This window comes from Taudactylus pleione, unplaced genomic scaffold, assembly GCF_031769625.1.
Source record: "Taudactylus pleione unplaced genomic scaffold, aTauple2 ptg000374l, whole genome shotgun sequence".
NCBI lineage: Eukaryota > Metazoa > Chordata > Amphibia > Anura > Myobatrachidae > Taudactylus > Taudactylus pleione.
Genome location: NW_028284775.1, coordinates 2,051,731 through 2,064,481, shown reverse-complemented (window position 1 = coordinate 2,064,481; position 12,751 = coordinate 2,051,731).

Genomic DNA, 12,751 nt, shown 5'->3' with positions numbered 1-12,751 from the left:
TATATATATATATATATATATATATACACTAGCGGCCTGCCCCAGATTTGCAAGGGAGCAATTTCATCTTGCCAAAGCCCCCTGCATCTTATAAAAACCTACGCCATATCACCACAGTCCCATGCATCTCACCACAATACTTACCTGAAAAACTAATTTCCCAGTCAAATGAGGGACGCCTCACCCAATGAATTAATTTAGGACAACAGGTCTGGTTTAAGGTGCTAACTTTTAAATTGTGTGTTTTTTTCACTTATATATTTTTCTATTTGCACTTATATGTTCGCCGATATATGCTCCTTTTGCATATATAAATCACTTATTAACATGTTTTTTCCTATTTCAAAAAAGTACTGTTTTTCTTATTGATATATGCCTTATAGCATATACAATCATTTATTAACACATTGTTTTTTATTTTAAGGATCATTATTTCATATCATTTCAGTGAGATATCAAGCTCATGTCCCTTATACAATAGTGGACGTGTACATCATAAATTGACAGATCTTATTCATTAGACCTAGTCCAGATTTATTAATTGCTGTATCTTATTTAATTAACATTTTTCTTTGGACAGAAATCATATCTCAATTCATTGTATCTAATTTCTCTGGTATTTCACTGGAGGATATTTGTCCTAAGGTTTAAATATAGTTAAATTGTCAATATTCAATATCCTTAACATATATTTTCTATATTAAGTTAATTTTTTCTAGGCATTATAATTTTTGTTTCATTTTTGTTTTATGTTCTTTTGAGGTGTCTTGATTATATTCTATGTGAGATATCAAAAATACATGTATTGAATGCCAATACATCCCTTAATATCTCACAAAAATAATATTTTGTCTACTGAACCTGTATGTTTTCATAATATTGTAATCACATCATATACTTTTAAATGTAATACAATAAAGGTTAAATATTAACACAAGAGGTGTGCCCCACAAAAGAGGAGTACTTTCTTCTTCCCCTTTTTTTCTATGGTCAATAGCTCCTAGGGAGCACCCTCTTTCAGAATATCGGATATACATCACTTGTTTTCTTTGTATAATAATATACCATCTCTCTGTGCGGTGTCTTATCCTTTACCTATTTTCCCCTTTTTTTTCAACCATTTTCCCTGACTTTTCCCTTGTCCCTCAACCCAACATAACATCTCACCAAAACCCCCTGCTTCTCACTCCTGCCCTCTGCATCTCACCTGTGTCACCACAACCCCCACTGATGCTGCCCTGCAGCTGGCTGGGGCCCAGCCACTGGGATTTGCTGGGAAGGGCAGGAGGATCACGAATGAGAGATTTGTATTGCAGCTACTGTAAGCATTATCTGTAGCATATCCCCTAGGCTGGGGCAACTCAGTCTTCATGCATACCCCTCCCAAACTGCCGAACATGAGCAATGTCCTCTTTGCAAAATGTACCCTGTTTTTCCTGGGCTTCCTGTTGAGCTTCCTTGCCGTCATGCCCCTGTCCGAGAACAGTGCTGACTTCCATGGGAGGTGCTTCCTGTTCACAAGGGCGTGTGGCTGAGTGGGAACATCACACTGGAGAGGTAACACTTCACGGTGGAGGAGTGGTGGCCGGAGTCCGTCTGCAAGTTCAACGTAGGGATGGACATCAGAATCTGATGGTTACTGATCATTAATATTTTTGTTCCGATGGTAGTGTTTTTACCATTTGATGGTCTGCAGTCCGATGTTTGCCACTATCGAATGGAAAACATTTGATAGCTTTCCGATGGTTGTTGCTGTTTTTATTAAATTCCTGATAGCCATGCCTCCCCTGGCTCCTTCCTGGCTTCTGTGTCTGCAACAGGGCATCTTCATGGGTTAATTGGAGGCTGTTTCTCGCTCTCTGTGCCTGATTCAGCACGGATCGCAATTGCAACCGCGTACGCAGATCGGCCGATTGTTGCTTACTGTGTATACACTGCAGTGCACGTGCTCGACGATCGCACTGCGATTACGCACACAAGGCCTAATTCAGCAGTGCCCACTAGAGCACTGCTGAACACAGATTCCTGAAGTTCTGGAATCTGCACAGGCTCCAGACCCATTCTGCGCATGCTGAACGGGTCTGCGATCCCGCACGTAGACTGGCAGCAGATCGTCAGATTTGAAGTTAAGATCCTTGCAGAATCAGGACCACAGGCAGGATCCATTGCAAGGTTAGTGACAGGCCATGAGCGTTTGGGGGTAGTGAGAGGGGAGTGATTGCAGAAACGCAGGCGTGCCTGTCCTTTTGGACGCTGTTGCATGGACGTGCATAAATTAGCCACTGCGATTGCCTTGAGTACTCACTTCGTGCGACGAGACTTGCAATTTCTCTGACGGGTCAGGTCTGCTGTAATTGTGCTTGATGGGGCTGATGTGCTTCGATGTTACCGATGTATACTCAGGACTGGGAGGTATTACAGATGTGAGAAACCTGTAGTGGGCATCTCTATGCTGGCTGAGATGTGGCAGACATTAGCATATTTTCGCAGCTGCATTGCATGTTATTAAGCAGCTGCGATCACAATTGTGATCCGTGCTGAATCAGGCCCTCTGTCTGCCTCAGATGTGACCCTGCTCAGTCCCTGACTCCCTCCCTTCTCTAGGCTGCTGCTAAGCAACAGGGTACATTGCTATCTCTGATTGGCTCTCTGAGACAGTGAGAGCCAATCAGAATGCAGCCATCAGCCCAGCAGTAGCAGTCAGTCACTCACACAGCATAACAGTTTTTTTCTGTGACTTGCTTCATTCCAAGCCTTGGTTTCAGATGCTCTCTTGCTGTTTCAGCACCCTGGGCAGCTCATATACAGCAGCTTGGTGCAATATTTTTTTTCTGTCACCTGCTTCACTAAAATAGTCACTGCTCGGCTCCCTGTTGCCACAGATGAATAGTTTATATACCTAAATCTTTATCGACCAATGCTGAATAGAATAGTGAAAAACCCATCAAAATCTGTCCAGTGGTCCAAGAGATTAGCTCAAACAGACAGAGCCCTAAACCGGGGGCAATTTCATCTTGCCACAGCCCCCTATGCCATGTTACCACAGTCCACTGCATCTCATAACCGCATTCTGCCTCTCACTACTGCATATATATGTATATATATATATATTCCTGTATAATCAGTTTAATACATCCAACAAGGTAAAACACATTCCTGTTGTGGTTGCTAAGATCAGTCGACATTTCTGTCTATATCCAGACCATCATCAAGACATGCAATCCCATATTTCATCAGATATATCAGCAGCAATTTACAGCAGGCTTAAGAGGGACATCAACACAAGAAATGCCTCCCCGGGCCCCCGCCGTTATACCCACTAATCACTCCAAACTAGATGACCAAAAACATGGTCTGGCAGTAAAACTATGAATAACATATCCAGCTATATTGGTATACAGCCCATTAAATATATAATCCAGTCATAACATACTCGCCATATTTTCCAAATCATGCACTGCTACGTGCACACTAAAGCTGCCATTCCCGGCTATGCTAGGGGGCATCTTACTGACATCATTGGCGCCGGCTCTATGACATTGCGTCCCACTGAATGGGACAGATGGTACAGCGCATGCATGTTCCCTCTAAGCTGCTAGCGCTGATCACAGTGTTGGATATATTAAACTGATTATTTAATTCAAAGAAGACTGGTGAGTGCCCCCTGTATTACTTTAACAGTGATGCTATACAGGAATATAATAAGATTTCATAACCTTGGGGAGCACCGTATCAAGAACACTACAGAAAGGTGAGAGTGCAGAACTTGTGACTGTTTTATTTATATATATATATATATATATATATATATATATATACACGCTAAGAAACAGGGATGGCACTCCTGGGTTTTAAATCATCAGAATGGACTCCTCTTTGTAGCCTATAAAGAGGAATCCATTCTGATGATTTAAAACCCAGGAGTGTCATCCCCGTTTTATATATATATTTGTGTATAGTGTGTGGATATACACATATACAATTTTAACTTGTCAATTAAGCTCTATGCTTTGCACACATAGGCTTGTTTTGCCCTCTGTGTTTCTAATAGACATTTCATTGCTACACACATGTGTGAGAATGAGTGATGTCATGCAAGTGCTCAAACGATGTCTAGAATTTATTCCACAGTCTATTTCCTTTTCAGACTGACCATGCCATACTGTCTCGCTGTCATAGTGCTGCCAGGTTTGTTTTGAAAAAAATTCTGCCGTCTTGTTCTTACCGCAGACTTATTAATGGCTTGAAGTTGAATTTGAACTCTCCTTCAAGGTGTCAACTTTAGAATGCCAACATTTTAAGGTCTCCTACACTCCTTCCATGCAATACCAAATGCACAGTATGAGAGGATAGTCCCCAGACCCAAATGCTCCCCATTAGGGGTTAGTTACATTATCTCTACTTTATAGTTTATTTTTTGTTTCAAATATACAGGCTTTATATTAAGCCCATAAGTCTTCAGTGTGCATAGACTACTGAGTAGACCAATGAAATTAGCAAACCAGTTCCTCAACACGCTGTAAGTGCCACAAATGATGGTCCTATTTACTAAGCCTTGAATGGAGATAAAGTGAACTGGCATAAAGTACAAGCCAATCAGCTCCTAACTGCTATGTTATAAGCTGTGTTTTAAAAATAACAGCTGATGGGCTGGTTCTTTATCTATGTCCGCTTTATCTCCATCCAAGGTTTAGTAACTAGACCAAGTTTGTACTATCACATACCTGTTTATGCCCCTGCATGGCAAGTTGTCCCCTGCAGTAAATAAGTCTGTGTTTTTATGTATCAAAATCAGCCCCAGTATCCCTTCACACATGCTACTCTGTGCCCACAGTAAACCGGTTTGTTATGTACACATAATAATTTTGCTCCTACATCCAAGCCTGTGCCCACTTTTGTTTGCCTGTAACTGTGACCAGCCCTTAGAAACACAACCCATTTCTTCATACCAGCACTCACTCTTAACGAATGCCACTTAGTAGCTATTCAACCCAAGCAGGTGGCAGCTAACGTCACCATGCGGACCAATGGCACTGGCTAGCTAGTGACTAACAGCATTTGCCAACTACATGATGGCATCCATGTGTGTCAGCAGCAATGCCGCTGCTCAGGTTGCTAGGATGCAGTTGCCATGGCAATCTGGCGACCAGTATTTGTACAGCCTTGGCTTAGGATTGTGGTGCTCATCTGTTTTGGCCAATGTCTAATGTGTGGGATATGGCCTTAGCTGTTTTCATTGATGGCAAATGGAATACTTTAATGTTAAGAGCTGCAATAGAAAGTGAAAAGAAGACATTTTTGACATAGCATTTCAGTTTTCTTTTATGTCCTTGAAATGTATGGCATGTTTAGAGATATGTTGTTTAGCTTATTTTGATTACAGTATTGACATATGCGCTGTTTATCATTTTTAAATTAACCAAAATACCTTGTTTTTATTTATTTTTTTATTTGTTGTTACATGTCAAACATTAAGTTTTTTTTTACCATGATAATGTTGCAAAAATGTTACAAATCTCTATATCTTGCTTACCACAGTTTCCTCTTAATTAGCACATTTTCTTCTCTGTGGTCGCATCCCAATGGTGAATACATATGCAAATTGGTTCTGCTAACTTTGCCCAGCTATTGAGCTTTGTGTTCTGCAACTTCAATGTGCTCAAAGTTATTAAAAATCTTTCCAAAATAATGACTGCCTGTACACTTGGACCTCCTCCCATTACATTACACTTTTCACAATTTCTTGAACTGCTTGTTGTACCTCAGTAATGTGTTAAATAACTCATGAAAATACATGAAGGCTGTCTTTATTTCAAGTGTCATATTTCTGCTTTAAGTTTTTTTGGCTTACAGGTGCAGAATAGTGCACTTTATACACCTAGTTTGATTAGTGAAGTTGACAGTGTTCTAGCTAAGGTTCTGTTAAAATATGTTTTCTAGCATGAAAGCTCAAGCATTTAAGATAACAATCTCTCAATTCTCTTTTATTAAACTTTGTCCTCAAGGTGCCCTAACAGTCCAGGTTCTAAGGCTATCCATGCTTCTGCACAGATGGTATAATCAAACTGACTCGGGTAATAATTAAGTCATCTGTGCTTAAGCATGGATATCCTTAAAACCTGTACTGTTAAGGTGCCTTGAGGACCGAGTTTGGGAACCACTGGACAAGGGGGATGATGCAGAATGAAACACAAGTCCACTTGCAAATCATATTATGCTTTTTTCTCGATCTGTGCATGGTCCAAAAACAATTGTACACAACTGCGGGCAATGCAGGCATGTATGAACACTGAACACATCTCCAGCCGTGACTGAGGAGACATAACTGGGCTGTCATGGAGTATTCTCACATAGGCTGAAATTAGAAGTTATGTCGACAGAATTGCAGGCTGTGCTGAGTTGTGCATTCGCCTAAATGCGTCTGTTTTCAGATGGATCTATTTCCCCAGGCAAAGGGCTGGTTCAACTGTGCACTCATAATGATGACGGATAGGAAACCAAGCGTACTGATCGAGTCGGTCCTACCGCAGAGAGGAGTACAACTTTGCATACAGGCAAATATAAGCATTTAATTCCATGCACGCAATGCGTAAACAGTCACAACTGATGTGGCCACCACTGCGTTAGCCCATAGATTTTTTTTTTTGAAAACACCTTCATCTACTCCAGGCTGCCCATCACCCATAGCCAAAAACTGCTCATTAGCAAATTTGGTATAGCATAAAATACAATAGGAAGGATTGAAAAGTAATCACAACATCGGTAAAATATTTTCGGCACTTTTTGTTTGGCATTGTAAATAACCTCACAGCATGTGTAACCTCACTTTTTCTGCAATCGAGAATTTAAATATGGAAAGGCGCAATGCCTCCTGTTCAAAGCTAACAAGGTGTCACACACCTCTTATCTCCTTCTCTTTATCTGATTGACACATGAAGGAGTACTAAATTACATAGCAGAATACAGACATGAAGAGATATTTCCATTCTCTTTCAATTCGGATCCTAGTGTTATCTGCTCATTTGCAGTTGCTATGTGATTACAGCAGTTCACTTAGCTGATTATGAGCATTGGTACAGCACAAAGATTACAATGCGCCTATGAAGCCAGTTTATGAGGTACAAGCATAGTGTGAAAAAAAGCTCTATTCCTCAGACATTTCCACTGTAGAGTGCTTTTCTTTTTCATTCGGTTCCATTTAAATTGTTCCCACTTCTAGAACACGATGTCTTCATGGCGATTTACTTTAGAAAACTTGATTTTACAGGTGGCTGTTGAAAATGCAAGTGCATTGACAACTGAATGAATCACTGTGAAACAAACATGAACAACTGAGTAGTATCTGTTAACCTGCATGTGATCATTTAGCAAAAGTATGCATATATATTGTTTTCTGCATTTTTGTTTTTTAAAAATTTTGGAGGAACGTGGTAAATTTAACAGCTTTAATGCATGTCAGAATGAGTAGGTAATTACTGTGATTCAGACTGCTACAGTCTCTTACCCACCACTGAGAAATACTTACATTTAAAGAAAAAAAGAAATACATTTAGAATTAGTCATGACAGTGTGATTCAGATCTGCCACAACCCTGTCCTCTTCAGTTTTGGAACTTTAGTTCCTTTCAATCCGCAATGGAAAATAATCAGTAAAGTAAAATTTCATGTAAGGATATAATGTTATGTAATTGCTCAAAAATAACAACTTTTGCTTTTACACCGCTTCAGAATACATGGTTTGCTTGTTTGAAATGTTCCACTGTGTAAACATTGGCTGTACACTTTCTAAAGTCTTGTTTTCCAAATGCGACACAGTCCTAGCACTATAAAATACCTCACTGTTGTCATTTTTGGTTTGAATCTGTGCCAGGCGGAAAACAATGTTAAGCTGCCATTTGCAGAGCCACAGTGTATCAAACTCTTTAAATTTCACCATCATATACAGCCTTTGTACAGCAAACAATTGTTCTTTGTTAGTACTTCTTGTAAGATGCTGTTAATGTCCTTCATTAGACTTATTGAAAATAAATGTAATTTAATGTATGCAACTGTAATCAATACCAGTATTGATAAACACCTGCAATTTTGCATATTATTTTAGCGTTATTAGTAGCAATTTTATATAAAAAAGCAACATGTATCATCAGTCTTAAGCTGCTAGAATTTATGCACAATGGGACTAGTATCTGACTCAAACAGAATACTACTGGAGCTAAGGAGAGATAACATATGTTAAGATGGACAAGATTGAAACATAAGATAAATAATCAAAAGCCATTTATGCAAAAAGTGTTAATTTTCCTTCAGTAGCCAAGTTTAATGATATGTCCCTGTCTTATACTGCAAGATAAAGGATGGAGCAGCCCTCCACAAACAATTATCTTTAGTCTTCACACATCAAAATCCTTACAGCATGTACTGCTGCTTGGGAAGAGGGTTAGTCAGCTGAGCCAAAACTCATGAAAATGCACAATATCATTTCACTATTCTGATGACTAATGGCTGCCAACTATTGGTGTTGGGTTTTTTTGTTTTTTATTTTTTTTACTAAGACGTAGGTAATTTATTCTACAACAGTTATGCAGAATTGACCTTGCGTCTTTGCTTCTTCCTTGGCATAGAAACAAAGAGCAGTAAAGGTGTCACAGCTGTACAGTACTTCTGATCAGCTGAGACTCTGCATGCACCTATACATTACACTGTGATGATTTAGATTACAATGGTTGTTTTTCTCCAGCTCCCTCAGTGGAAATTGGCTTTTTGCATGCTTTTATCTAATACCCCAGGTACACTTGGAATATAATGGGAACCTGATTTTATCTTATGTCTAAAACAAATATGCAATTTTATAATGGTACAATCTATGAAAAAAATACGTATGTGTTTGAGACCATTGCAATCTTACATGTCGTATAGAAATAACCAAAGTAATACAATTTTTGAGTGCTATATTCACAAGAAAATGGCAACTGCTGTTTTATCTGGCTACAGAAGAGTATAACACTAACTTTGGATAGGAAATGCATTTAAGTGGTACATACTGAGCAATTTCAGAAAATATTTTTTTACATCTGGTTATATACAGTTTACCTATCATAACTGATGGTTACAATGTTCACACTTGCTTTGAAGTGTCAGTTTATTGCTTCAAACATTTCTGTGTAAGGTGTGCCTCTTTATTGATACAATACCAAAGTACACATTTCACATTCTTTTGTTATTAGTCACCAATGTATAGAGTCAGTTAGCAATTTTTACCACATTAAAATTCCATGCTATATACATGTTATAACGTATGATAAGCTTCATAGTTGTAATATTTTATTCCTTATTAAAATGTCTCAACATTTTTGTCATTTTTGACATATCACTAATGAGTAACGTGAACATTCTTTAAAGACCATCAAAGAATATATGTAAAAGATTCAATCACATTATGCAAATAGGTCTATACAAGAAATCAATTTTTTTCTTAATTAAAGAATAAACAATAAACAAGTTCACATTATTACATTATAAAATGCATTAAGATTTATTTCCTTTCGTCTCAATAAGGTTGCCTGTTATTGCCCCATTATGTTAATGATAAAGTTAGTTGGGCTAGCAAGAGTCTAGTCCATGTGCTGGTTGTCTTCTCGGTTGGTTATGTCCCTTGATGGTCTGTATACCTAAGTATTTTTTTTACATCTTATGTATTCCTAAGAGTCTTCTTCAATGGAGCTGCAAACTGAGCAATTTTTGGGTAATAATTGGGCAACTCAAACTGAAATTATTTTTTATAATGGACAGCTGTCGGTGTATGAAATCTATATGCTAAATGTTTAGGAACTTTTTTAATTAAATCTGAATTTAGAGGAAAATTTTGTCCATGCTCACCACTATGCTATTTGAAGGATGCATCTATTATAGAGACCACAAATGTTACATGTAATGGGTAAACATGATGTGAAATGTAACATTTAGTTATATATTTGAGAAATTTAGATTACTTTTTAATATTCATTTGACTTTTTTTTATTTTGGATTTAGTGACTCCAAACAGTGACTTGATCAGTAGTTAAGTAATTTAGTGTAAGAAAATGAACAATCATTTCTATTTACTTAAGCTAATATTTGCAATATATTAATGAAAATATACAGGAAAGTGATTATTATAGATTGCATTAATTTCACTTTTGCAAGAATATTCTTGCTTACATGGATAGTGATCTAATGACAATGGTATGAACATTTGGATAAATATATATATATAATAAAGAAGCAGTGAATTGAAACAATTTTAGATTGTGAGTGTGTTTTTATTTTTTATAAACAATGCCTTAACTGTATTTACATATATGGCTGTGAAATTGCATGTTTTATGATTTTTTTAGCAAGGTATAGGTTTTGAGGGATTTTTTTAACTATAATTTGTGTAATCATTGGTCCTATTCTCTTTATTTGTTTACCTACGGCACATTATTTTGGAAGTTTTGCACACTGTAAACAGCCATTTATAGTATTGTGATGAGGGGTCTAGATGCCCTCACTATGTAAACAAGTTTTTAGTATTGAAATGAGGTTTTAAACAGGATATGTTAGGAAAACATAAATTTTATGTGTCTGATCCTTTTTCTTTTTATTGTTTTGTGATATTCACTATTATTTGGTCATTTATTTAATTCTGTAGCAAACTATTGTGATTGTTTTTACTATATTATTGTTTTTTTGTTTCTAACATAGGTTTTACTTGTTAAGGTTTAGAAATGTATATTTTCTCAAACTTCTGTACTCTGGATTTGATTAGTACAAGTAACATCCTTTTCTATTTGGCTGCATGCATTTTAAAGGATTACTTCACAAGCCTCATAAAGTATTCCATTCTTTTAACTAAAGGAGCACAAACAGATATTTTGATCATTTGGTTTATAGTTTTATTTATCTATTTGAAGGCTTAAATACATAGGGTATTCACTAGAATGTATTTTCAACTAATGGTATTACAGAATAACCATTCAATTATTGCTTTTCATTCTGATTTAATCTTAAATAGCAGTAACAGCTGGGAAAATTCACTGAGCTTCACTCATTGGGGGTCATAAAAAGTGACTGTTGAATTAATTATTCTATATAGATAAAAATAGACCTCACAATACTTCCACATGTCATAGCTAGTGTGTGGGAAAGTCTGACAATCGCATTGGTGACAAGTGATGCAGTAAACACTACACAACCATTCTAAAGCAGGGATGTGGTAGCATGTGTACATGCAGTGGAGAATATTATTATAACAGACCTGGATAGTTATTTAGTGCACAGTTTGTCTCCTTAAAATGTAGTCGTACATCATATTAAGATTTTTTTTCTACTTGGTGTGTCTATTTGTAATATTGTATCAAATACACAAACTTTTATGTGAATATACATATATAAGGTCACATTATTGTGTAATTCTCCAGGAACTAATAAAACTAGAAGAAATTTAAGGTAACAAACAGTATTACTTATGTTTACTGGACTTTAATTGCACTAAAGTTGTAATTAAAGTTTGTGGTGTTTTTTTTTTTTTTTTTTACCCGATGCAGCATTTGTTGTTGCTTTTGTTAGAACTTCACTACTTTACACATTTGGTAGATTATATGTGCCAGACACATTTCCTGTTAAACTTATGTGCTACTGCTGAATGCAGAGTATCTGTGTCTCTATGAGGCGTTGCCAGTATTTAAAGCACTTGCAGTTTCTCCCTGGGCGTTTCCAGCTCCAGAGCTCTGCCTATTTTTTCTGAATGAGCGTCCTTTGTGTAACCTCAGTAATTCAGAACTTCTTTGATTCAGATGGGACTGCCCTTCCTTTTTTTTTTTTTAACATGACTACTTTCTACCCAGCAGCATGTGATTGGTCAGCTACTAATTGGCGGTACTCTATAAGACTCCTAGCACTTGAGTTGTACTATGCTTTTTCATTTCTGCCTTTCTGACACACTGTTCAAGCAAAGCTGAATGGGATCCTCTGGATTTATCAATTACTTTGATAGAAAGTAGATTCTTTTGGAGTGACCAAAGAGCTGGGATTTTGTTTTTTACAACATGATAAGTCTTTTTAGGATTAATGCTGGTTAAACAGTGAAGAATTTAAGTTAAGGTGATTTTATTTAGAATTATGCATGCACTCTGATGCTCAGCCTTTTCAATAGACTGGATTTCAAAGCAAACCAAAAGGATTTTTTTATTTTTAGCTTTCAATATTTTTCTGTTTTTCTTAGTACTAAAGAAGGAGTTTTTTTTAACAGAAGCAGAAATGCACTAGGAACAACAGCTTAAATATATTATACGTGAGTGTATTGCTAAGTAAAATGTGTTTTTAATTAGCAGCTTTCCCAGAGTGCATGACTGTACTGTATATACATTTTTAACATAGTTACTAATTTAGAAACTGAATGAAATTACAGTGCTATTTTACAAATAATATAGGTTTAATATATTTGTTTTGCTTTTCTAAAAAGTCATAGTTGCACTATAACTATTTAAAAAAATATTAGGCTTTTTTAGGATTAAAGTAAGTGAATTCATCTATTTAATAATGGTGCTTGAACAATACTGTGTCATTATAGAAATGTTTTATTTTGCTTAAATACAATTCTCATTAACTCTTCTCAGTTTAGTTAAAATACATTTTAAGTTATAATCAAACATTATTAATTGCTATATTCCCTTAAGTTGTTATGGTATTGTTTGTGAATTCCAGCTTAACTTTTTTTTTCCACCAAAATTGTT